Source organism: Macaca thibetana, chromosome 3 (genome assembly GCF_024542745.1).
Source record: "Macaca thibetana thibetana isolate TM-01 chromosome 3, ASM2454274v1, whole genome shotgun sequence".
Lineage (NCBI taxonomy): Eukaryota > Metazoa > Chordata > Mammalia > Primates > Cercopithecidae > Macaca > Macaca thibetana.
Genome location: NC_065580.1, coordinates 19,279,580 through 19,302,407, shown reverse-complemented (window position 1 = coordinate 19,302,407; position 22,828 = coordinate 19,279,580). Strand labels below are relative to the sequence as shown.

The following is a 22,828-nucleotide window of genomic DNA, read 5'->3' as shown; positions in this document are numbered from 1 at the left end:
GGGAGGGCCTTCTTGCTGAGCCCTCACACAGCGGAAGGCAGAAGGGCAAGAGAGCAAGCTAAGCTAACGACTACATGAAGCCACTTTTCTATTATCATTATTTTTTAAAATTATACTTTAAGTTCTGGGATACATGTGCAGAATGTGCAGGTTTGTTACATAGGTATACATGTGCCATGGTGGTTTGCTGCACCCATCGACTAGTTATCTACATTAGGTATTTCTCCTAATGCTATCCCTCCCCCTAGCCCACCACCCTTGACAGGCCCCGGTGTGTGATGTTCCCCTTCCTGTATTCAAGTGTTCTCATTGTTCAACTCCTACTTATGAGTGAGAACATGGCGGTGTTTGGTTTTCTGTTCCTGTGCTAGTTTGCTGAGAATGATGGTTTCCAACTTCATCCATGTACCTGCAAAGGACATGAACTCATCCTTTTTTATGGCTGCATAGTATTCCATGGTGTATATGTGCCACATTCTCTTTATCCAGTCTACCACTGATGGGCATTTGGGTTGGTTGCAAGTCTTTGCTATTGTGAACAGTGCAGCAATAAACATATGTATGCACGTGTCTTTACAGTAAAATGATTTATAATCCTTTGCATATATATCCAGTAATGGAATTGCTGGGTCAAATGGTATTTCTGGTTCTAGATCCTTGAGGAATCACAATGGAATCCTTGAGGAATCACCTTGTCTTCCACAATGGCTGAACTAATTTACACTCCCACCAACAGTGTAAAAGCGTTCCTGTTTCTCCACATCCTCTCTAGCATCTGTTGTTTCCTTTTTAATGATCGCCATTCTAACTGGGGTGAGAGGGGTATTTCATTGTGGTTTTGATTCGCATTTCTCTAATGACCAGTGATGACGAGCTTTTTTTCGTATGTCTGTTGGCCACATAGATGTCTTCTTTTGAGAAGTGTCTGTTCATATCCTTTGGCCACTTTTTGATGGGGTTGCTTGTTTCTTGGAAATTTGTTTAAGTTCTTTGTAGATTCTGGATATTAGCTCTCTGTCAGATAGATAGATTGCAAAAATTTTCTCCCATTCTGTAGGTTGCCTGTTCACTCTGATGATAGCATCTTTTGCTGTGCAGAAGCGCTTCAGTTTAATTAGATTCCATTTGTCGATTTTGGCTTTTGTTGCCATTGCTTTTGGTGTTTTAGTCATGAAGTCTTTGCCATGCCTATGTCCTGAATGGTATTGCCTAGGTTTTCTTCTAGGGTTTTTATATTTTTGTATGAGGTGTAAGGAAGGGGTCCAGTTTCAGCTTTCTGCATATGGCTAGCCAGTTTTCCCAACACCATTTATTAAATAGGGAATCCTTTCCCCATTGCTTGTTTTTGACAGGTTTGTCAAAGATCAGATGGTTGTAGATGTGTGGCATTATTTCTGAGGCCTCTGTTCTGTTCCATTGATCTATATATCTGTTTTGGTACCAGTACCATGCTGTTTTGGTTACTGTAGCCTTGTAGTATAGTTTGAAGTCGGGTAGCATGATGCCGCCATCTTTGTTCCTTTTGCTTACAATTGTCTTGGCTATACAGGCTCTTTTTTGGTTCCATGTGAAATTTAATTCTGTGAAGAAAGTCAGTGGAAGCTTGATGGGGATAGCATTGAATCTATAAATTACTTTGGGCAGTACGGCCATTTTTATGTTATTTATTCTTCCTATCCATGAGCATGGAACATTCTTCAATTTGTTTGTGTCATCTCTTATTTCCTTGAGCAGTGGTTTGTAGTTCTCCTTGAAGAGGTCCTTCACATCCCTTGTAAGTTATATTCCTAGGTATTTTATTCTCTTTATAGCAGTTGTGACTGGGAGTTCACTCATGATTTGGAGCTCTGTTTGTCTCTTATTGGTGTATAGGAATGCTTGTGATTTTTGCACATTGATTTTGTATCCTGAGACTTTGCTGAAGTTGCTTATCAGCTTAAAGAGATTTTGGGCTGAGACGATGGGGTTTTGTAAACATACAATCATGTCATCTTCAAAGACAGACAATTTGACTTCCTCTCTTCCTATTTGAATACCTTTTATTTCTTTCTCTTGCCTGATTGCCCTGGCCAGAACTTCCAATGCTATGTTGAATAGGAGTGGTGAGAGAGGACATGCTCGTCTTGTGCCAGTTTTCAAAGGGAATGATGAAGCCTCTTTTCTAAAGGGCCTTAAACCCATTCACTAGGGAGAAGCCTTCATGGCCTAATCACCTCTTAAAGGCCCCATCTTTTAATACTCTCACACTGGCAACACCTGAATTTTGAAGGGGACCCATTAAAACCATAGCAACAAACAATTATAAAGATTGTGCTAAGAAGATGTGGGTACTTCGGGTAGACAGAGACACGTAAATGGGGTTAGGAATTGCATTAGGAACACTACATGCTCAGAAGTACCAATCTTTAAATTAAACAACCTATTGAACTGCCTTCACATGGTGCACTGCTGGTTATAAATGTGCAATACCTGATGGGGGGGGAAATTCCAGGAGAGCTTATAAAAGCATGCTAGAAGCCTTAAAAATTTCCAGTCATTTCATTATTTGTCATTCAGCAAATGTTAATATTTCTCTTTGTATTCCTACTGAAGCTTGAAATTAACATGGCTTTTTGTTTATTTCTTCATTTCTGCCCCCTTGTCAGCTCATCTCAGGAATGCAGTTGGTTAGCTAGCTGCTGCAGAGCCAAATAAAAAAGCCTAAAGAAACTCAAACACTGACTGGCAAAAGGCTCTGCATGAAAAGGCATTTGTTTTTTAACCTCTCAGAAGTAGAACATTTAGCTTAAAATAAATATTTAACATCTAGGATGCTTTTATCAAGAATCATTTTGACATGGACATTAGTCTTTATCCCGAAAGCCAGATACCCTGGGGAGCAAAGTTCGCTGCAAATGTATGCAAAGGAATAGCGTGTGCAGGATACGAGGAGGCCGGAAGGCCGGAAAGCAGGGTGAGTACAGGATTTCCTAAGGTAAACTGATCTCTTAAGAATGCCTGTCCCCCTGCCGCAAATAATCATTAAACAGAATTTAGCATAAGTTCAGCATTTTCAAGTCACTCTGGGACACAGGTACCCGGGAATGTTCCCTCTGCCCCTGGACTGTTTGTGTTGGATTCCGATCTGGCTCCTCCTGTCCCCCGACTGCAGGACTGTTTCCCACATGGAATCACGATTCAGTCACGATTTACACCCTCCCCACAGCGTGGCTGGTGCCCAAGCAGCCCCAGTAGGGCTTGGGCCTTGTGGAGGAGAGCCCTCCCCTGGGTGAACAACCCAGGCAAGCCAAGTCAACTCTGGTTTTGGGATTGAACATTAAAATCATGTCACTGGCTTTAATTCTTTCCTTACCAGGTGCCTTGGGTTTTGAGGGGATGCTGTTTTACGAGGGCTTTTGTGAGGGCCAGGGATGTTTTCAAAACTACAGGGCTTGGCAGACATTGGTACTGAATGTCCCCAGGAACAAAGTAACCAGGGATTGTATCCAAAACTGGCTAGAAGAAATGCCTCAAATGTAGCAAATCATTTTTTAAAATTCATGTTAAGATCAGCCAACAGCCTTCAGAAGACAGAACCTTTTTCACGTCCGTGGCATGTGTGTGTTCACGTGTGCTTCCTGAATTTCCCAACCAGGACACGAAGAGCACAGCCCACTGGGGTTTTTTGCTGGTGGCTTCCCATCCGGGAACAGGCTCTGAGAGACGATCTGAGCGTGCTTCCTGCATTGTTTGAGGCCAGCTTCCATAGGGCTGCCATCAGTCAGCCCATTACTCAGCCATGGGCCCAGTGAGGAGGCCACAGGGCCACCGTGCTACAAGCACCCTCCCTGTCCCTGGGTTTCATGCCACGGGTTTCCTGTGGAGAACATCATCACGCTATATTCATCTTTCCTCTTAGCTGGCGCTGAGTCACTCCATGATAAAGCCACTCTTCAAGCTCTATTTTGGGTATACTTTACACTCTGAGGGAGCCGGTAACACATCTCTCCTGATATAAATGTACAGGAGAGCCCGTCAACCACAGCTCTCTGATGGAGCCTACAAGTTGCAATTGGGTCAATGTTTTCACTGTCACCACACTTAATCACTTGAAAACTTTATCTAAACTTGTGAAGTTTTTCCTGCTTTTAGCTTTTCATTCTTCTCTTTGGCCTGTTTTGATAATGGAAGCATGCTGCCATCCATCCCAGGTCAGAGCTGGTGGCAGGAGAGAGGTGGCTGGGAGAGGAGGGAGGACACAGCCCACTTCTCAGGTCCTTTTGAACGGTCTTTATTAGGCGATTTCAAAATTTTGTGGTGAATTATCAGAACACCCGGCACCTCCACATTTAAACGGAAGCACAAACCCAATTCCAAAGCCAAAAGCTTCTTCTGGATCCCCTGCTGTTTTCTATAATCAGTGCCAGCGCTGCACTCCCCTTGCCTCCCCCGCCTCAGTGGGGTGTCAAGAGGTGACCATGAAAGAGGCACTCCGGTGGCTGCTCAACATCACCTGAGAACAAAGCCTCCTTTCCTGCGATTGCCAATGAAGACTGTTTGCTGTACCAGAAAATTAAGGATGCTGTGGCTACCACCAGAGAGCACATTTAAAGCTCCTCATATGAAAGGCCCTTGTGCTCCTGGGGAAAATATTCTCACTTTAAGGAGAGTCGCAGGGTGCAGAGCCTGGACTTTCCTGCACCAAGCCCGGGGTCCAGCGTAGCCACCACTGCTCCAGGTAGCGGAAGGCCTGACATTCTCTGAGCTCAAATCTTCCTACATTTCTTTGTCCACTTACTGGGGGCCTTGGTTCTAGGACAGCGTCTCTCCTGGTGCTAGAGTTGCTCACACCACCATGGCCTGGCCTGAGTGGGCTCTATCCTTTCCAGGGCAGGCATCACAGTGGAGCCCTCGGGTCTGGTTGACACTTCTGTTACTGGCACACGGTTTATGTCATGCTGGTACAGACACTGGGCCATGTAGAGGACTCATGGTGAGGTGCCAATGTGGCTACTGCCCCAGCTTCTGCCCTCACTTGGCACATACCATAGTCCATGTTGCTTCCACTCCTTAGAAGGAAAACCTCCTCTATTGCCAAGCCATTCAATATTCACGATAGGCAAGGTCCTTATGATTCTGTCCTGTTACCTCTCCAGCCTCATCATCCACCACATTCCCTCACTCACTCACTCATCGAACATCCACGGAGAGACCACAGTGAGTCAAGACCTGGGCTTGGCACCAGGAACACCGGGTAAAACCCATCTCTAGCCTCAAGAAACTCATCCATGAGCAGGGGTAGCCAGATCTGTAACAATACATGTGCAATGAGGGGTTGGAATGAAGGGCTCTGTTGAGGCACCAAGGACAGAGATGTCAGTTCCACCTTCTTCAGGGGCAGCGCGGACACCACCTCTTACAGGAAGCTTTCCCTCATCCCCCGGCTGCGTGCCTGTGCCCTCCTCTGGGTCCCTGTGGTGGGTGGGGCTGTAATGACTGTGCTTGGCTGTTCCTCAAGAGTAGGAACCCTGCTTTACTCATCTCCTCCCCACGGCACCCTGCACCATGTCCTGCCACAGAGTAAGTGCTCCACACATGGTTATTGTTTCAAATGCGCCTAACGGTAAATCTCAGACTCTGAGTCAATGGCAATCTCCCAAAAGCACTGTGTTAAGAACCCGCATTCCCCTTTCTTCTAATGGAGGGGACAGAAGGTGCTGGAAGACTCTAGTCAGGACATGTGACTGCTGGAGCAACCCTAGCTGCTCATGAGCTTTGTGCATTCCAGAGATGCTTCTGGCCCCTCCTGCCCTTGTCCCCTCCTCTGTAGGCCAGTGAAGGGCTCCTTGGCATCACAGGGCCACAGACAGGAAGTGGGGTGGAGCAAGAGAGGCTGGTCCTTTCTGGGAAATGACAGAGCAGCAAGAACCAGACTTTCTGGTGGGAGAGAAAGGAGAATGTGTGTCCTCTCTTAAAGATAAGGCATTTTTACCACCAACACGCCACTCAGTAAGGTCACTCCTGGGTTGATGAATAAAACCTTGCTGTTTGTACAATATTTAGTATTACCTGGAAGGGCTTGGCTCTCACCTCAGAGCCTGGACGTGACCTGTTTCATGCTTATCTGTATAAGATGCATGCCACACACAAGGATAAAAACATGAATAGAGACTGCGTTAGCTGTCTGTTAATGTGTAACAAGCTACCACAAAACTTAGTGCCTTAAAATAACCATTACTTCATGGTTGCTCTAGGCCGGTGCTTCAGCAGCAGCCTAGCCGGGTCTGGTGCAGGGTCCCTCGTGAGGCTGTGATCAAGATGTTTCCAAGCTCCCCACGCCGGCTGTGGTCTGTGAGCCTCAGCTCCTCCCTACGGGGGCCTCCACAGGACTGCTCACAACACGGGAGCCAGAGTGAGAAATACCAGAAAGAGAGAGACACACGCACACTAAGACAGAAGCTGCAGAACCTCTCAGCGTCTAATCTTGGAAGCGAAACACCGTCATTTCTGCCAGATTCTCTGGGTCACACAGACCAATCCTGGTGAATACCAGGAGGTGAGGGTCATTAGGGGCCTTCCTGGAGGTTGGCTGCCACTGTCATACCCTGACAATGGCATTGATACCACTGCAGGCAATGGCACGTCATACAGTTTTGTGAGGGTTGGTGATTTCCTTTCCAGAGTAAAATAGATAGATTCATTATTCTGTATTACACCAACAGTTAGGTCTTACTCTCTTGTGGTTTTAAAGGGCAGGAAATACTTCAGATAATAGTTGTAAAATGTTGAATGGGCTTGGAATTTGGGGAGGGGCATATATATATATATAGACATACCTCATTATATTCCCCCTAGCTTGACTGAGCTTTGCAGATACCGTGATTTTTTTTTTTTTTTTTTTTTTAAAACAAATTGAAGGTCTGTGGCAACCATGCATTGAGCCAGTCTGTCAGTACCATTTTTCCAAAAGCACGTGCTCACTTCATGTCTCTGTGTCACATTTTGGTAATTCTCACAATATTTCAAACTTTTTCATCATTATGATATCTGCTACGGTGACCTGTGATCAATGATCTTTGATGTTACTATTGTAATTGTACTGGTGCGCCATGAATCGCACCCATATAAGATGGCAAACTTAATCAAACATGTGGTGTGTATTCCATCTACCAGCTGTTTTCCCATCTCTCTCCTTCTTCTCGGGCCTCTCTCTTCTCTGAGATACAATGATATGGAAATTAGGCCAATTAATAATCCTACAATGACTTCTAAGTGTTCAAGTGAAAGAAAGAGTTGCGTGTCTCTCATTTTAAATCAAAAACTAGTAATGACTGAGCTTAGTGAGGAATATATGTCAAAAGCTGAGATAGGGCTGGTAATGGCGGATCATGCCTGTAATCCCAGCACTTTGGGAGGCTGAGGCGGGAGGAATACCTGAGGCCAGGAGTTTGAGACCAGCCTGGATGACATAGTGAGACTCTATCTCTACAAATAAAATATTTTTAAAAATTAGCTGGACGTAGTGATGTGTACCTGTAGTCCTAGGTACTCTGGACGCAGGAGAATCACTTGATTTCAGGAGTTTGAGGTTGCAGTAGGCTATGACTGCACCAATGCACTCCAGCCCGGATGACAGACTGTCTTAACAAAATAAAAAAGGCTGAGATAGGCTGAATGCTAGGTCTCTTGTGCCAAACAGCCAAGTCGTGAATGCAAAGAAAACATTCTTGAAAGAAATTAAAAGTGCTACTCCAGTGAACACATGAATGATAAGAAAGTAAGGCCAGGTGCAGTGGCTCACACCTGTAATCCCAGCACTTTGGGAGACCAAGGCAGGCGAATCACGAGGTAAGGAGATGGAGACCATCCTGGCTAACACAGTGAAACCCCGTCTCTACTAAAAATACAAAAAAATTAGCCGGGTGAGGTGGCGGGCACCTGTAGTCCCAGCTACTCGGGAGGCTGAGGCAGGAGAATGGCGTGAACCTGGAAGGCTGAGCTTGCAGTGAGCCGAGATTGCGCCACTGCACTCCAGCCTGGGCGACAGAGCGAGATTTCATCTCTAAATAAATAAGTAAACAAACAAACAAACAAACAAACAAATGCATAAAAAGAAAGAAAGTAAAATGGCCTTCCTGCTGATATGGAGAAAGTTTTTTAGTGGTCTGGATAGAAGATCCAACCAGCCACAACACTCCCTTCAGTCAAGCCTAATCCAGAGCAAATCCCTAACTCTTCAATTCTGTGGAAGCTAAGAGAGGTGAGGAAACTGTAGAAAAAAAGTTTGCAGCTCAGACGTTGGTTCATAAGGTTTAAGGAAAGAAGCCATCTCCATAACATAAAAGTGCGAAGGGAAGCAGCAAGTGCCCATATAGAAGCTGCAGCAAGTTATCCAGAAGATCTGGCTAAGATCATTGATGAAGGTGGCTACACGAAACAACAGATTTTCTTTTTTGTTTGAGACAGGGTCTCATTCTGTCGCCTAGGCTAGAGGGAAGTGGCCCGATCTCAGATCACCGCAGCCTCAATCTCCTGGGCTCAGGTGATCCTCCCATCTCAGCCTCTCAAGTAACTGGGATTACAGGCATGCAGCACCACAGCCAGCTAATTTTTTGTGCAGACAGAGTTTCGCCATGTTGCCCAAGCTGGTCCCAAACTCCTGGGCTCAAGCAATCCTCCTTCCTCAGCCTCCGAAAGTGCTGGGCCACCACACCTGGCCAACAGGTTTTCAATGAGCCACCACACCTGGCCAATAGGTTTTCAATGTAGATGAAACAGCCGTCTATTGGAAGAAGATGCCATCTAGGGCTTTCATAGTTAGAGGGGAGAAGTCAATGCCTGGCTTCAAAGCTTCAAAGGACAGGTTTGCTCTCTTGTTAAGGGCTGATGCAGCTGGTGACTTTTAAGTTGAAGCCAGTGCTCATTTACCATTCTGAAAATCCTAAGGTCCTTAAGAATCGTGCTAAATCTACTTTGCCTGTGCTTTATAAATGGAACAACAAAGCCTAGATGACAGCACATCTGTTTAAAGCCTGGTTTACTGAATATTTTAAGCCCATTGTTGAGACCTACTTCTCAGAACAAAACGATTTCTTTCAAAATATGACTGCTCATTGACAATGTACCTAGTCACCCAGGATCTCTGATGGAGATGTACAAGATTAATGATTTCATGCCTGCTAACACAACATCCATTCTGCAGCCCACAGATCAAGGGGTAATTTTGTCTATCATGTCTTATTATTTAAGAAACACATCTTGTAAGCCTATAGCTGCCATAGACAGTGAGTCCTCTGATGGATCTGGCCAAAGTAAATTGAAAGTCTTCTGGAAAGCATTCGCCATTCTAGATGCCATTAAGAACAGTCATGATTCATGGAAAGACGTCACCATGTCAACATTAATAGGAGTTTGGAAGAGGCTGATTCCAACTTACATGGATGACTTTGAAGGGTTTAAGACTTCAGTGGTGTAAGTCACTGTAGATGAGGTAGAAATAGCAAGAGACAGAGAAGTGGAGCTGAAGATGTGACTGAATTGCTGCATTCTCATGATCAAACTTAAATGGATGAGGAGTTGCTTCTTACGAATAAGCAAAAAAAGTAGTTTCTTGAGATGGAATCTATTTCTGGTGAAGCTGCTGTGAATATTGTTGAAATGATAAGAAAGGATTTAGAATATCTGATATGGTTTGGCTGTGTCCCTACCCAAATCTCATCTTGAATTGTAGCTCCCATAATCCCCACGTGTTGTGAGAGGGACCTGGTGGGAGGTAACTGAATCATGGGGGCAACTGCCTTCACACTGTTCTCATGATAGTGAGTTCTCATGAGATCTGATGGTTTTATAAGGGGCTTTCCCCTCACTTTGCTCTGTACTTCTCCTTGCTGCTGCCGTGTGAAGAAGGATATGTTTGTTTCACCTTCCACCATGATCATAAGTTTTCTAAGGGCTCCCCAGTCCTGTGAAACTGTGAGTCAATTAAATGTCTTTCCTTTTCAAATTACCCAGTCTCAGGTATTTCTTCATAGCAGCATGAGAACAGACTAATATAATATTCCATAAGTCTCGTTGATAAAGCAGTGGCAGGGTCTGAAAGGATTGACTCCAAATTCGAAAGTTCTGCTGTGGCTCAAATGCTATCAACCAACATCATATGCTACAGAGAACTCTTTTGTGAAGGGAAGAGTCAAGTGATGCAGCAAACTTCACTGCTGTCATTTAAAAAAAATTGCCACAGCCACCCCAACCTTTAGCATCCACCATCCTGATCAGTCAGCAACTATCAACATGGAGGTAAGACCCTCCAACCAGCAAAAAGATTATGACTCACTGAAGGCCCAGAGGATCACTAGCATTTTTAGCAATAAAGCATTTTATTCATTCATTCATTCATTTATTTATTTAAAGATGGTGTCTTGCTATGTTGCCCAGACTGGTCTCAACTCATGACTACAAGCAATTCTCCTGCCTCAGCCTCCCAGGTAGCTGGGATTACAGGTGCAAGCCTAGCTCTAGCATTTTAAAATTAGCTCTAATATTTTAAAATTAAGTATGTGCAATTTTTTTAGACATAATGATATAGCATACAAATGATATAAATACAAACAATTGCACACACAGACTACACTACAGGTTTGTACATTGAGTTTTGTACAGTTTTGGCCCATTGAGACTGCAGGGACAATTCACTGGGCCAAAACACACACACACACACACACACACACACACACACGCACGCACACACGCCATGCATGCAGCCCATTGGGCCTGCAGGGACAATCCACTGGGCACACACACCCACACACACCCACACACACACACACACACACACACACCCCCCATCCCTCCTCTTGCCCTCTGAAGCCTGGCCAGACCGGGCCTGTGTGAGCTCCTCCTCGTTCATGACCACGTGAGTCTGGAGCTGATGACTCATTCATCGAGATCAAGAGGCACTCCCTTTCTCATTCTCTTGGCCTGGCAGTCTCCTCCACTTTTCCACTTTTTCCCTTTCAATCTCCTCTCCTTACCGCTCCCCCTAACTGGGAGTGATTGTCAAGTAAATGATAACTTGACCTCTGAACATCAGAAGCAGTTGAGAACAGCTAGAGACTGGAAGACACAGGAAGGACTGGAAGAATGGCCTCCTCACTCCCTCAACTCTAGAGTTTGGGCCGATGTCCAGGGCCAAAAGGCAGGAGCTGATGGCTGCTGCCTGGTTCTCTTCCAAGGGCTATGGTTGCGGGTATGATCCCAGTTAAAGGTAGATGTCTCAGAGGGCTGGCAGGCTATTTATTTTCATCTACAGTCTACAATTTTAGCATCAAGTCCTCCCCTGAATAATGTGGCACAGGATAATATTTGTGTATCAATCATATGCCTCCATTGACTATTTTTAACACCAGAGATGAGTTCCCATGTAAAATCACTTTCCCTCTTCCCACCTCCCACCTAACCAAAATCCAGACAGCAAAACTGAAAAATACTAATGTTCATTGTAAGACGGATTCTGCCTGCATGTGAATTTAATGCCACAAGTATAGAACATGAGGGAAAAAAGCCAAAGTGACCAACAACTTGTATAAGACTTTTGGGTACATTCAGGGGCTTATGTACAGTAAAATAGCACAATTTTATTCCCAGTTTTACTAAGAGTTTATACCTTATGGTATCACTACAAGTCAAACCTGAATATTAACAAGGTAAATGAAGAGAAACTCTCAAAATGAAAACTTTCCTAACTGCCAAGTGGTGACCAAGAGCAAAAGCTAAAGTTGAATCTTTGTGCAGCCTGGAGACAACCGATGAGTGCCACGTTTGGCTGGGGTGTAAATGCAGCCACAGACCCCACAGAGTCCTCCCCAAGGGCTGGGGAAATGAACTGCTGGCAGGGAAAACGGCTATGGGGAAAACTTGGAAGTTGGGAAATGCAATCAGAGAAAAGCGGTCACATTTTGTTGGCGTTAACAGGGCTGCCTAATTCAACATCACAATGAAGCCCACATACCAAAAGGAACCTTGACGTTCTCAGGATTAAGATTTAGGCAGTACAAGTGTGTCATTCTGAAGTTATGTATGTTATATGCTGTCTTATAAGAAAGAATTGGCTTGCTATCCAACTTGGAATGAAAATAAATATTTCTTGTGAAACAGCCCGGAATTACTTTCACACAACATCATTTATATATATTAGCTAAATTGCAAGTTCCTCATAGGTAGCACCTTCCTGTCTCAATTACCTTATGTCTGTTGATGGTGAAGAATACTGGGTCTGCTATGGGGGAGCTGTGCAGAAATGTTTCTCAACTGATGAGCCCAGCCTGGAACTTTCGTATTACAAACCTGCCCATCCCTGTCACACACAGCTTCCCACTAGTCCAGGGGTCACGTCTGGACCCACATGTAATTGTGTGGCTCAGAAATCCCAAGCTATGGCTTGTGCTTTGCTAGAGAGGAGCCAGGACTAACTGGGGTCTGGAGACTTCTAACTCCAAAATGCGAAAAAGAGGAGTGGGAAGGAGTCAGGCGGTGAGTCAATCAACAGGAGAGAGGCAGAGCTTCCCTGACAGGACAAGGACAAAGGCCTCAGGCAGCCTGTGAGGGGGAAAAAAGCTGGATGGACGTCCTTGCTCACCATCCACAGTGAGCACTCACGCAGGGCGCAGGGCACCTTGGTGTGCACGTGGGACTGGGGGAGCCTCAAGGTGGGGCCCAATCGATGCAGGTCCATGAGGAGCGGTGGGGGGGTGGTGTGGGGAGGGGCAGCTGACACAGCAGGTTTAAAGGGGTGCCGGGGAAGGCGCTTGGGAAATGAGCTGCACCCAGAAAGCCCCCAGACCCATTCCCGAACACTTGCTTGCCGGACTACACCAGTGTAAAGGGGTGGTGAATGCGTCAACACAAGGGCCATTTGCTAGAGCATCGGTCCCCACTTAGTGGTATGAACACCGCACACAGAGTCGGGGAGGACAGAGGGCCAAGAAGAGTAGGGACACACAGCAGGCTGTGGACAGATGCTGGCTTCCCTATGCTACAGTCTGGATGTTTGTTCCCCCAAATCTTATGTTGAAATGTGATCTCCAGTGTTGGAGGTGGGAACTAATGGGAGGTATTTGGCTCATGGGGACAGATCTCTCATGAATGGCTTAGTGTTGCCTTTACAGTAATAAATGAGTTCTTGCTCTATTTGTTCCCACGAGAGCTGGCTGTAACAAAGAGCCAGCCCCAGCACTTTGGGGTGGGGGGCCAAGGTGGGAGGATCGTTTGAGCCCAGGAGTTCGAGACCAGCCTGGGCAACATAGTGAGACACTGTCTTTACAAAAAATAGAAATAAATTTTAAAAATAAAACAAAATAAATACAAATTGAAAGGAGCCTGGCACTCCCCTGCCCCCGCCTTGCTTCCTCCAGTGCCATGTGATCTGCACACGCTGGCTCTCCTTCACCTTCAGCCATGAGTGGAGGCAGCCTGTGGCAGCAGATGATCACATGTCATGTTCAGATGATCAATCTTGAACTTTTGAAGACATCAGAATAATGAGCCAAATAAACCTCTTTTCTTTATAAATTACCCAGTCTCAGGTGTTCCTTGATAGCAACACTAAAGGGACTTAGACATCCTATGAACCGGGTGTTTGATCCCGGCCAATCTTGGCCTGGGAAGCCTGCAAATGCTCACCTTTAGCACCTGGCCGAGAGCCTTAAGCCTCGAATGTATCTGACATAAATAACAAGAATCTGTAATGAAGGAGGTGTGATTACATAATTGCCAAGATCACTTTCGGGGCCACAGTGTTGAGATTCTGCGGGAAACCTCTTTTCTTTGGACAAAAGGAAAACGCCCCCCTACCCTTATTATCACAGTGTGGTATTGGCTCTATATGAGGTTAGCTGCAGAGCTGCTTTATATGGCCCTATAGTTCCATAGCTTCTATTGTGCAAACATCTGGCACCCTTGCTGATAAAACCGAACATCAAATAACACTGCAGTTGCCGGTAATTTAGCACTCTGACGAGCCCCTCCCCATTATGACTAAGAAAGTTCAGTGTTTATATCTGCGGAGAGAGTGACAACAAACTTAGGCCCTCTTTTCATGTAATAAGACAATAATAGCAGATATCCAGTGTCATTAAGTCTTGCTCTTTTGCAACCCCGCTCCCTGCCCACCCAAGAGTAACATGTGGCTTAGAGTCACTTACACTCTGACCTGACACTGCTGCATGGAGCACAATTTCTATGTGAAACATTGGACCAAAATGAAAGCCTGACCCTTCACCTCATGAGCCCTCATAAACCACATGGGATAAGTGTGGCACAGTGAGCTGCCTCACAGCAGCGAAACCAGCTGGGGTAAGGAGGTGAGCCTGGTATGGACAGAGCTGGCTGGGGACCAGCTGGCTTGACTCCTTCGTGGCTCTGCTTCCAGGGACAGGGCAGATTCTCAGTTTCCACCTGTGCAAGTGGGGATGAAACAGAGCTGCTCAGATGATTAAATGAAACTGTATACATGATGGTGCTCTGTCAAGTACAAAATTATATTAATACCTCAAAAATAAATAATACATTAAAAACTGCGGCCTATGAAAAAAATCCAGAGTTCTTGGGGAATAGAAATATATGTGGTATACTTATTTCTCCTTTTAGGGAAGGTATTAAATCCACCAAAACCAGGATATTTATAAAAAGACGATTTTTAAACAGTCATATATTAAAAAGTAAAATTTAAGGTAAAAGGTTTTTGATATAACATTACATACATATCAGTAGACCGACAGTAGATGGACAGTTTTTGGTTTTCTAAAAATTTTAAATAGGCCAGCGCTCAAATAAACGACCAACACCCTTGGTGCAGTTTCTAATTTTGAAGTATCCGAAACAGTATTTTCTTTTTTAAAGAAATATATACATTTAATAACATTTGGAGCTCATTTTCATTTGGCACCAGCAACTACCTAGAACATAATCCAGAACCTGGAAGTGAACTCAAAAAGGCCTTTGAGCACCGAAAATAGATGTTGTAAAATCCGTGCATAAAGCTCATGCACACTGGCTACAGAGAGGGCGTCAGGCCCTCCCTGAGAGCCTGCTTAATGCCAAGGTCAAAGGTATAGAGCTAGCTCTGTATACCCTGCACTATGTTCCCACATCCTAGACTTGCACAGCAATCCTACTAAGGGAGCAGGACACGTTCTTTTCCTGTGTACAGACAGGGGTGACCGTGGCTCCCTGACATGAAGTGGGTTTCTATCCTCATCTGTAGAACTGGGGGTGGGGGAATGGTTAGATCCCACATGATAGTAATTGCATTGTTATTATCTTCCAATTGAGAAAATACAAAATACCAAAAAGCCACAGTAGCCAAGCCACATTTTCCAATTTATTAATCACAATAGCATCTATATGCATCAGAAAAAAAGTTACATGCTTATGTCTCAAACATAATTTCGTCTGTACCCATTATGTGGGTGGAGCATATGCAGATTCTCACACATTCGTGACAAATGCCCATCCCAGGCAGGAAAGAAGTAAGGCTCTCAATTCCAGGAGCCAAGGGCTTGCTTAAGGTCACATGCCCAGCTTGGGGCTAGAAGCCAGGTCGTTTGGTTCCTATGCCAATATTTTTTCCATTACCTCCAACAGGTTTGGTGACTTGATTCTGCGGTCATGAAGAGATGGGAACATGACATTAGAACAGGAGACAGCCACTGCAGGAAGGGGCTGGCATACTGACAACAGTTCCCAACCCTGAGAGGAACAGAGACCAACCACAGTGAGAAGATGCAAAGGTTTTAGAGGCAGAAAGACTCCAAAGGCTCTATCACTTAGTAATTATAGGATTTGGGGCAAGTTATTTGACCTCCTTGAGCTTGTTTCCTCATCCACAGAATGGAAAAAATACCTTGTGAAGAACAGAGATAATGCATGTAAAATTCCTTGCATATAACTGGCACTTAATAAATGGCAGCTAGAGTTAGAATTTTAACTGAATGAACACAGATACAAGGAGCCTTTTAACTGAAGCAAAGATAATTAAACATCTAAATAGAGCATCTAAGTGCATGTCTGTGTTTGAACACATTTCATCACGTTCATAACAACTCCGAGGGATTAGGAAGGGGTTCAGTTGGAGAGAGAGCACCACTTGGTGGAAGAAACATGTGTCTGGGGGTCAGACACACCTGGTTCAAATCCCAGCAGCACTACTTCTAGCCTTGTGCCACTTGGCAGTTGGCTTCCTCAGACTCAGTTTTCTCACCCACTAAATGGGGAGTTGTCCCAAAGATTAAATGTAGGCCTCTGGCCTTTAGCAGATGCTTATTAAAATGCCAGTACCATTCATTCCCCTTTGTCCTCTACTCTGTATCAGAAGGTGTGGGATGCTATGATGTCTTCCTGTTAAATTTCTGTCCAGAAAAACAAAACAAAACAAAACATTTTAAGTATGGTGTTGAAATGGGTAAGTTTTAGTCACTTGGAAAATTTATATACACATGATATCTTTATTATCCAATAATGTGTGACTCAGGTAAACATTTCTAAAAACATATGCATTTATCAGATACTAAAATGCAGTATCCAGCAGGCAGTAGGCACTCAAGAAATGCTTGCTGCAAACTGAATGCATGAAAGGAGTGATAATCCAACTCTAAAAACAAGCCACTTCTATGTGCATAAAGAGTGCAGTCTTTCCTTGAAGTGATTAATTCTAAACTGAGAAGAAACTTGGAACTGCAAAAGCAGAAATATACTTTTTTTTTCCTATTCAATAAATCATCAAGAAAGGTTAAGTCTGAAGGGTCTGCATTACTCAGTACAGAAGGTTTCTCTCAGATTTCTCTTTTGACCTGGCTGAAACAGACACACTTCGAATTAGCAAAAATTCATCGGCTCTTTATGACTCATGAAATAAACGGATGAACTTTAATCCATCCTCCTGTAACTCTCACAGTCTGCCATGCTCCATTCTGCCAGAGACATGTGTGTCCTTAAATGCTCCACAAGACATCAGATATGTATCAACAGAGCAAGGTTCTGTCACCTAGCTCAGTGACAGACACCCATCACCAACACAAAGATACCTTGGATCGATGATCATGACGTATCCCAGCAACACACGGCTCAGAGTTCCGACAGGTGTCTCCTCCCAAGGCAGGACCAAAGGCATGGGGCACTGTCATGCTGAGGGGTCATTCCTGCCCCAGCCCAGATCCACCTTTGGTCTCTGGAACTACATAGGGAGTCTGTTCTGGTCTGCCTGGGTATCAAAGCGTTCTCACCACCTGCCAAGGTTCACTGATCAAGACAAGCCCGCCATTGCCTGGTGGCCTGCTCATTCCTGTGTGCATGGCCCACAGTCACATCAAAACAGAGATGGGCACTCAGCTATGATAAATGCGGGAGGTAGTGTCTGCTTTGGTTTGGTGGAAAGATGTCAGGTGAGCAGAGGAAGGTGGAGGATGAGTGCTGGAAGGTGCAGAGTGAGTGGGCAGGAGAACAGGCTTTGCCTGTTAACCCCAGGACAGGTGACTGGGAACCACTTATGGGGCAGGGCAACAGCCTAATAGTTGCATGCAGACATTACAATAGAAAAGGAACAGTCAAACGAGGAATATCCTGCAAAACTGCTGAACCTGTGGTATTTACCTGCCTCAGAAAACAGTTAAAATACAGAAATCCACAGGCTCGCCCCGTATGATATGGCCTGCTAATGTTTACTGGCATTTTTCCTAGCTAGCTGCTCCTAAACATGCTCTTGCCTCTGGCTGCAAGGTTCACCATTTTGTCAAGAAAACAAAATGCCTGTCTGTAGCTCAGTGCATGGACTTCACTCACAAACACCATCTCCATGAAAACCTAATGAAAAAGTAATAAAAGTGAAATATAGTTTATTAATATTCATACTGTCTCCCACTGCCAGCAGCCATATGTGTTCCATCATTAGAGGAGCAGGCTGCTTGCAGGCCGATTCTCAGGGAGCCGTGGTCCTTGTCATCAAAGTGACCATCACAGCGGGCAGCTCACAATGGAGGGTTAGGCCTCACTGGAACTGCACGACTACTGTGTGGCCCGGGGCTGCCTTTCACCACCTGCTAGTTAGACAGGCTCAGGGCCTTGCCACTCCATCTCTTGGGGCCACCATGAACTGGGAAATGAGGCCAAGAATGCCAACCTGATTGCCCAACATTAATGCTACATGGGAAGGAAACTTCTATACTTGAGAACAGAAGTAGATATATTTGAGCTTGAGGACATTAAAAAGTTCTTCAAGAGGCCAGGGGAAAGCAAAGAATTAGAACAAATCAGAACTGCTCTACGGAATGGTTTACAGGACAAACAGTTCATTAAAACTCATATAAACTTCCAAGAGGAGAAAGAACACACACTCAAAAATTTAGGAAAGGGGGATTTATAATAGTTCCAAAATATAACCTGCAAAAGATGTTTTGGACAAATTACCCAAAATTATGGAAGAAGCATGACTCAGGGATGAAATGGCTACAAAACCAGAGTTCAGTAAAATCCTGTCCCACAGCTTAACTGTGATCAGACTGATTTCTGTCTAATTCTCTGCACTGGACTCTCCTTGCGGGAAGGGCCTGGTTCTGATTCATCATAGCACCCTGCCTTGCCTCTAACAGGTGTCCAATAAATGTTTCCTGAATTAAGGAAGCGGGGAAGAAAGGTACTAACAAATCAGAATTTGAGGAAGAATAGACATTCTAATCAATGTCTAAGACTTGGGAGAACTGGTCAGAGGGAGAAAAAGTGTGCTGTAGATGAACAGAAGGAAACCAAGGCAAAGAGAAGGTACCTGGAAAGCCATTGATAACGTGATGTTTGTTGAAGGTCAGTGATTTTGTTGACAGTAGAGAGGGGGACGCAACTATGCAAATACACAGGGGTAATGTGCACATTTCTTTCTTATATAAAGGCCTGTGAGAATGAAATATAATTATCTATGTGGCAAACCAGGAATGGGAAGAGAAAAAAAGCAGTCTTGGCTGGGCAGGGTGGCTCATCATCTGTAATCCCAGTGCTTTGGGAGGTGGAGACAGGAGGATCACTTGAGGCCAGGAGTTTGAGACCAGTCTGGGCATCACAGTGAGAACCCCCACCCTGGCAATCTCTACAAAAAATTTTTAAAACTAGAAAGGCACAGTGACACACACCCGTAGTCCCAGCTACTCAGGAGGCTGAGGCAGGGGGATGGCTTAAGGTCAGGAGTTCGAGGTTGCAGTGAGCTGCGAGTACACCACTATACTTTAGCCAGGGTGACTAAATGAGACCCCGTCTCAAAAAAAAAAAAAAAAGGTAGAAAAAGAAAAATGCAGTCTTCTCTACTTAGGGAAGACAGTTGATGATAAAACAAAACAAAACCCAGATATTTTTCACTTCCTCTAAATGGCAGCACGAAGAAAGGGACATAAAAGTAAAGGGGGCGGGGTGAAAAGGGTAAAGCGGGAAGAGTCACACAGGCTGAAAGAACACTCACATTTCCCTGGCGTCAACACTCAGAGGTGACATGTTTCAGAGCATTGCCTCCTCAGAGAGGTGAATGTTTCTGTGCATCTCCATGGGCCAGGCACTGCATGTGTGGATTTCGTCTAATCCTTAAAATCTTTATAAGACAGCGTTATGATCCCCAATTTAGGGGTCAGAAAGCTGCGGTGCAGAAAGTTAAGTAACTCGCCAAGGACACATGGATAGTCAGTTGCAGAACTGGAATTTTATTTAGGCTTACCATCTCTACAGCCAACTATACCATATACTTTAGAATTACTGAAATATCATAGACAAAATACTCCCCCTTTCGCCTCCTCCCCAACCTCCTGCTGGGGATCAGTCCTTCTTGTAAGACAGAGAGAGCACCATCTCAGAGGCAGCTGGTCTGACTTCACCTCCTGCCACGCTGTGCACACTACACCTGTTCTTCAGATAACAACACCACGTCCATCAGGGCAATGCCGAGCTCCGCTTACACACAGGTGGCTGGGGCCTCAGACAGAGCTGCAGAAAAGCTGCTCCTTTTTTCTCCGAGTGAAGGAGAAAACAAAATATTTACCTTAGTGTTCCAGCCTACAGCCAGAAAAGTATAAATCATCTTCGCAAATCTGCTTTTGTTAGGATTTATAAAATCAGCTCCTACGGCAACGACACAAACATGGCTCTCAAAGATCCTCGCATTCTAGCTGGCGTCTCTAACAATGTGAGGTCCCACGTACAAATAAACCAAAAAGGGCCTGAATCTCAGTTCCTAGTAAAAATCTCATCCCATTCCTACTTAGCCTGAAAAAGCTGTTTTTCCTTTTCTGTTGAAAAAATAATTTATTGAGGCGAATTGCATGCATTAAAACTCGTCTTTTTAAAGTGAACAGCTCAGTGGCACTTAGTACACTCATCACTCATAATGTTGTACAAACCATCACATCTATCTAGTTCCAAAATATTTTCATCACTTGGAAGTAAAATCCCTTATCTATTAAGAATTTCTCCTATTATCCCCTCCTCCCAGCCACCAACCTGCATTCTGCCTTAATGGATTTTTTTTTTTTTTTTTTTTTGAGACAGAGCCTTGCGCTGTCACCCAGACTGGAGTGCAGTGGCATGATCTTGGCTCACTGCAACCTCCGCCTCCTGGGCTCAAGTGATTCTCGTGCCTCAGTCCCCTGAGGATTACAGGTGCACGCCACCATGCCTGGCTAGTTTTTTGTATTTTTAAGTAGATGAGGTTTTGTTATGTTGGCTAGGCTGGTCTTGAACTCCTGGCCTCAAGTGTTCTGTACATCTTGGCCTCCCAAAGTGCTGGGGTTATAGGTATGAGCTACTGTGTCCAGCCATCTTCATGGATTTTTCTATGCTGCGTATTTCATATAAAGAGTATCATATGATATGTGTATGCCTTCTTTCACTTAGCATGATTATTTTGGATGTATGTTCATGTTGTAGCATATATTAATACATCATTCCTTTATATGGTGAAATCATATTCCATTGTATGTCTATACCACCATTTGCTTATACATTCATCCACTGATGGACATTTGGGCTGTTTCCACTGTTTGGCTGTTGTAAATAGTGTTGCTATGAAGATACACGTACAAGTATTGGTTCGAGTCCCTGTTTGCACTTCTTTTGGGTGTATACCTAGGAATGGAATTGCAGTGATCATATGGCAATTCTATGCTTATGTTTTTGACGAACTGCCAAACTGTTTTCTACAGTGGCTGTACCATTTTACATTCATACCAACAATGTAAGAGGGTTCCTGAAAAAGTTATTTTAAACATAATTTATGAAAAAAATCCTGAAATGATTTTCATTAACACTGACCTTTGTAGCTCATGAAAGGATTAGGGGATTTATATAACAGCTTTCCTTTAACAGGCCTTGTGAAATCTCTAATCCTTACCCCACCCCCCCATCAAGTACAGAGAATATGTTAATCACCAGCACAGACACCCAGAAGGGTTCCAGTCTAGCTCCTTGCCCAGGACTAACACCCAGGACACAGCTATAGAACAAAAGTTCCAAAGCTCAAAAGTTCCATCAAATGCAAGGAGGTATATATTATACCACAGATTTTACATGCACCAAGAACTTACAGCAGAGAGGAGCAGAGTGTCCAAAGAAAGATGAATAGAGAAACGAAACCTGAGCAGGACCTTGAAGGACGGGTATAATAAATAACAAAAATGATGACCCATGCAGAGCACAGAGCACCGAGCACCACAGCTACCAGGATCCGAACAACCTGCTTTCCTGAGGGCGGCCCAGCCAGCTGCCAACACACTGTAGCTTGGGCAGCAAGAACACTGGAGACACTGGAGAGTGGCACTCGCCATCTCTCCCGCCAGCCCGGGGCAATATCTCATTTCCTCAGGGCCGCAGGGAGTACATCTCCTAAAAAGATCTCCCTTCCTACCTGCTAAGAAAGGCAATGTTGTCATGTTTCATTAGAAATGTTCAATTTCTATGGCAAAACAAACTCAGCAATCCTCACGCTGTGCAGGTGAAATGGAAAGTATTTAAGTGTGGCGAGTCTCACTTGCTAGATGGAAAGGAGGATAACATGAATATGTACAGGCTTCCTCCCCGCCTCTTCCCTACCACCTGGGGAACAGGACCATGCTTAGGCCACATGTACCTGCCTTCTACAGCCTCCAACCCAGCAAGAAGTTACATTTTGTCCAGGGGAAGTCTCACCAAGGAGCAGGAGAGTGTAAACCCCTCAGGTACACCCTGCTATCAGGAGGCAAGGCTGGGCCTGCAGCTGGGGAGGGTGGAGCCAGCATGGGTCCCTCTGCACCAGGCACAAGGTGGCCTTTCCCATGGCAGAACCCCTCACCCTTCACCTTTGGTCATCTTAGGAGATGACTGCTGTCCAGCTGGCATGGCTGTCACCTGCATCCCTCCCATTGACATTCTTAGGGTCAATTCAAGGCTGCCCCAGGTCTGAATCCCTCACGGCACTGGGCCACAATCTGCGCACACGGGGTGTACGCAGAGTGAATGCACAGAGGTGCCTCCTGGGAGGCACACCCTGGAAAACTCGCGTGCTTCCTGTGGCCGCACACCACACCGCCTTTGCCTGGGGCACTGCATCATTAATTCTGGAGTAGGGGCAGTGCTGCTCTGAGCAGAGAGGTCAGCAGCATCATTGCCTTGGACAGAACTGAGCAGTGATGCAGTGACACGACGTCTGTGCTAACCAAGCACGCGGTTCCCAACGGCACAGGAAAACAAATCCTCAGTGGCGCTCTCTAGGGGGCAGCGCACTCGCCTGTGCCAGGTGGGGGAGGGGAGGGCTGACGTGAGACTGCTGAAATCAGACGTGTTTTCGAGGGTGCCT

At 45.0% G+C, this 22,828-nt stretch overlaps 2 protein-coding genes across 8 annotated transcripts in view; one reads left to right on the top strand and one right to left on the bottom strand.

Annotated features, from left to right (window-relative positions):
• Window positions 1-22,828, top strand: part of NDUFB2 (NADH:ubiquinone oxidoreductase subunit B2) — a 1,166,996-nt gene that overhangs the window by 135,307 nt on the left and 1,008,861 nt on the right. The window contains exon 1 of one of the 7 annotated variants that reach the window (XM_050782317.1): window positions 19,415-19,418. The exons of the other annotated variants lie outside the window; for them this stretch is intronic. The gene's annotated coding sequence lies outside the window, so the exon portion shown is untranslated. Of the gene's footprint in view, window positions 1-19,414; window positions 19,419-22,828 lie in introns of those variants that run through there. 7 annotated transcript variants of the gene reach the window in all.
• HIPK2 (homeodomain interacting protein kinase 2) overlaps window positions 1-22,828 on the bottom strand; it is a 218,907-nt gene that overhangs the window by 117,535 nt on the left and 78,544 nt on the right.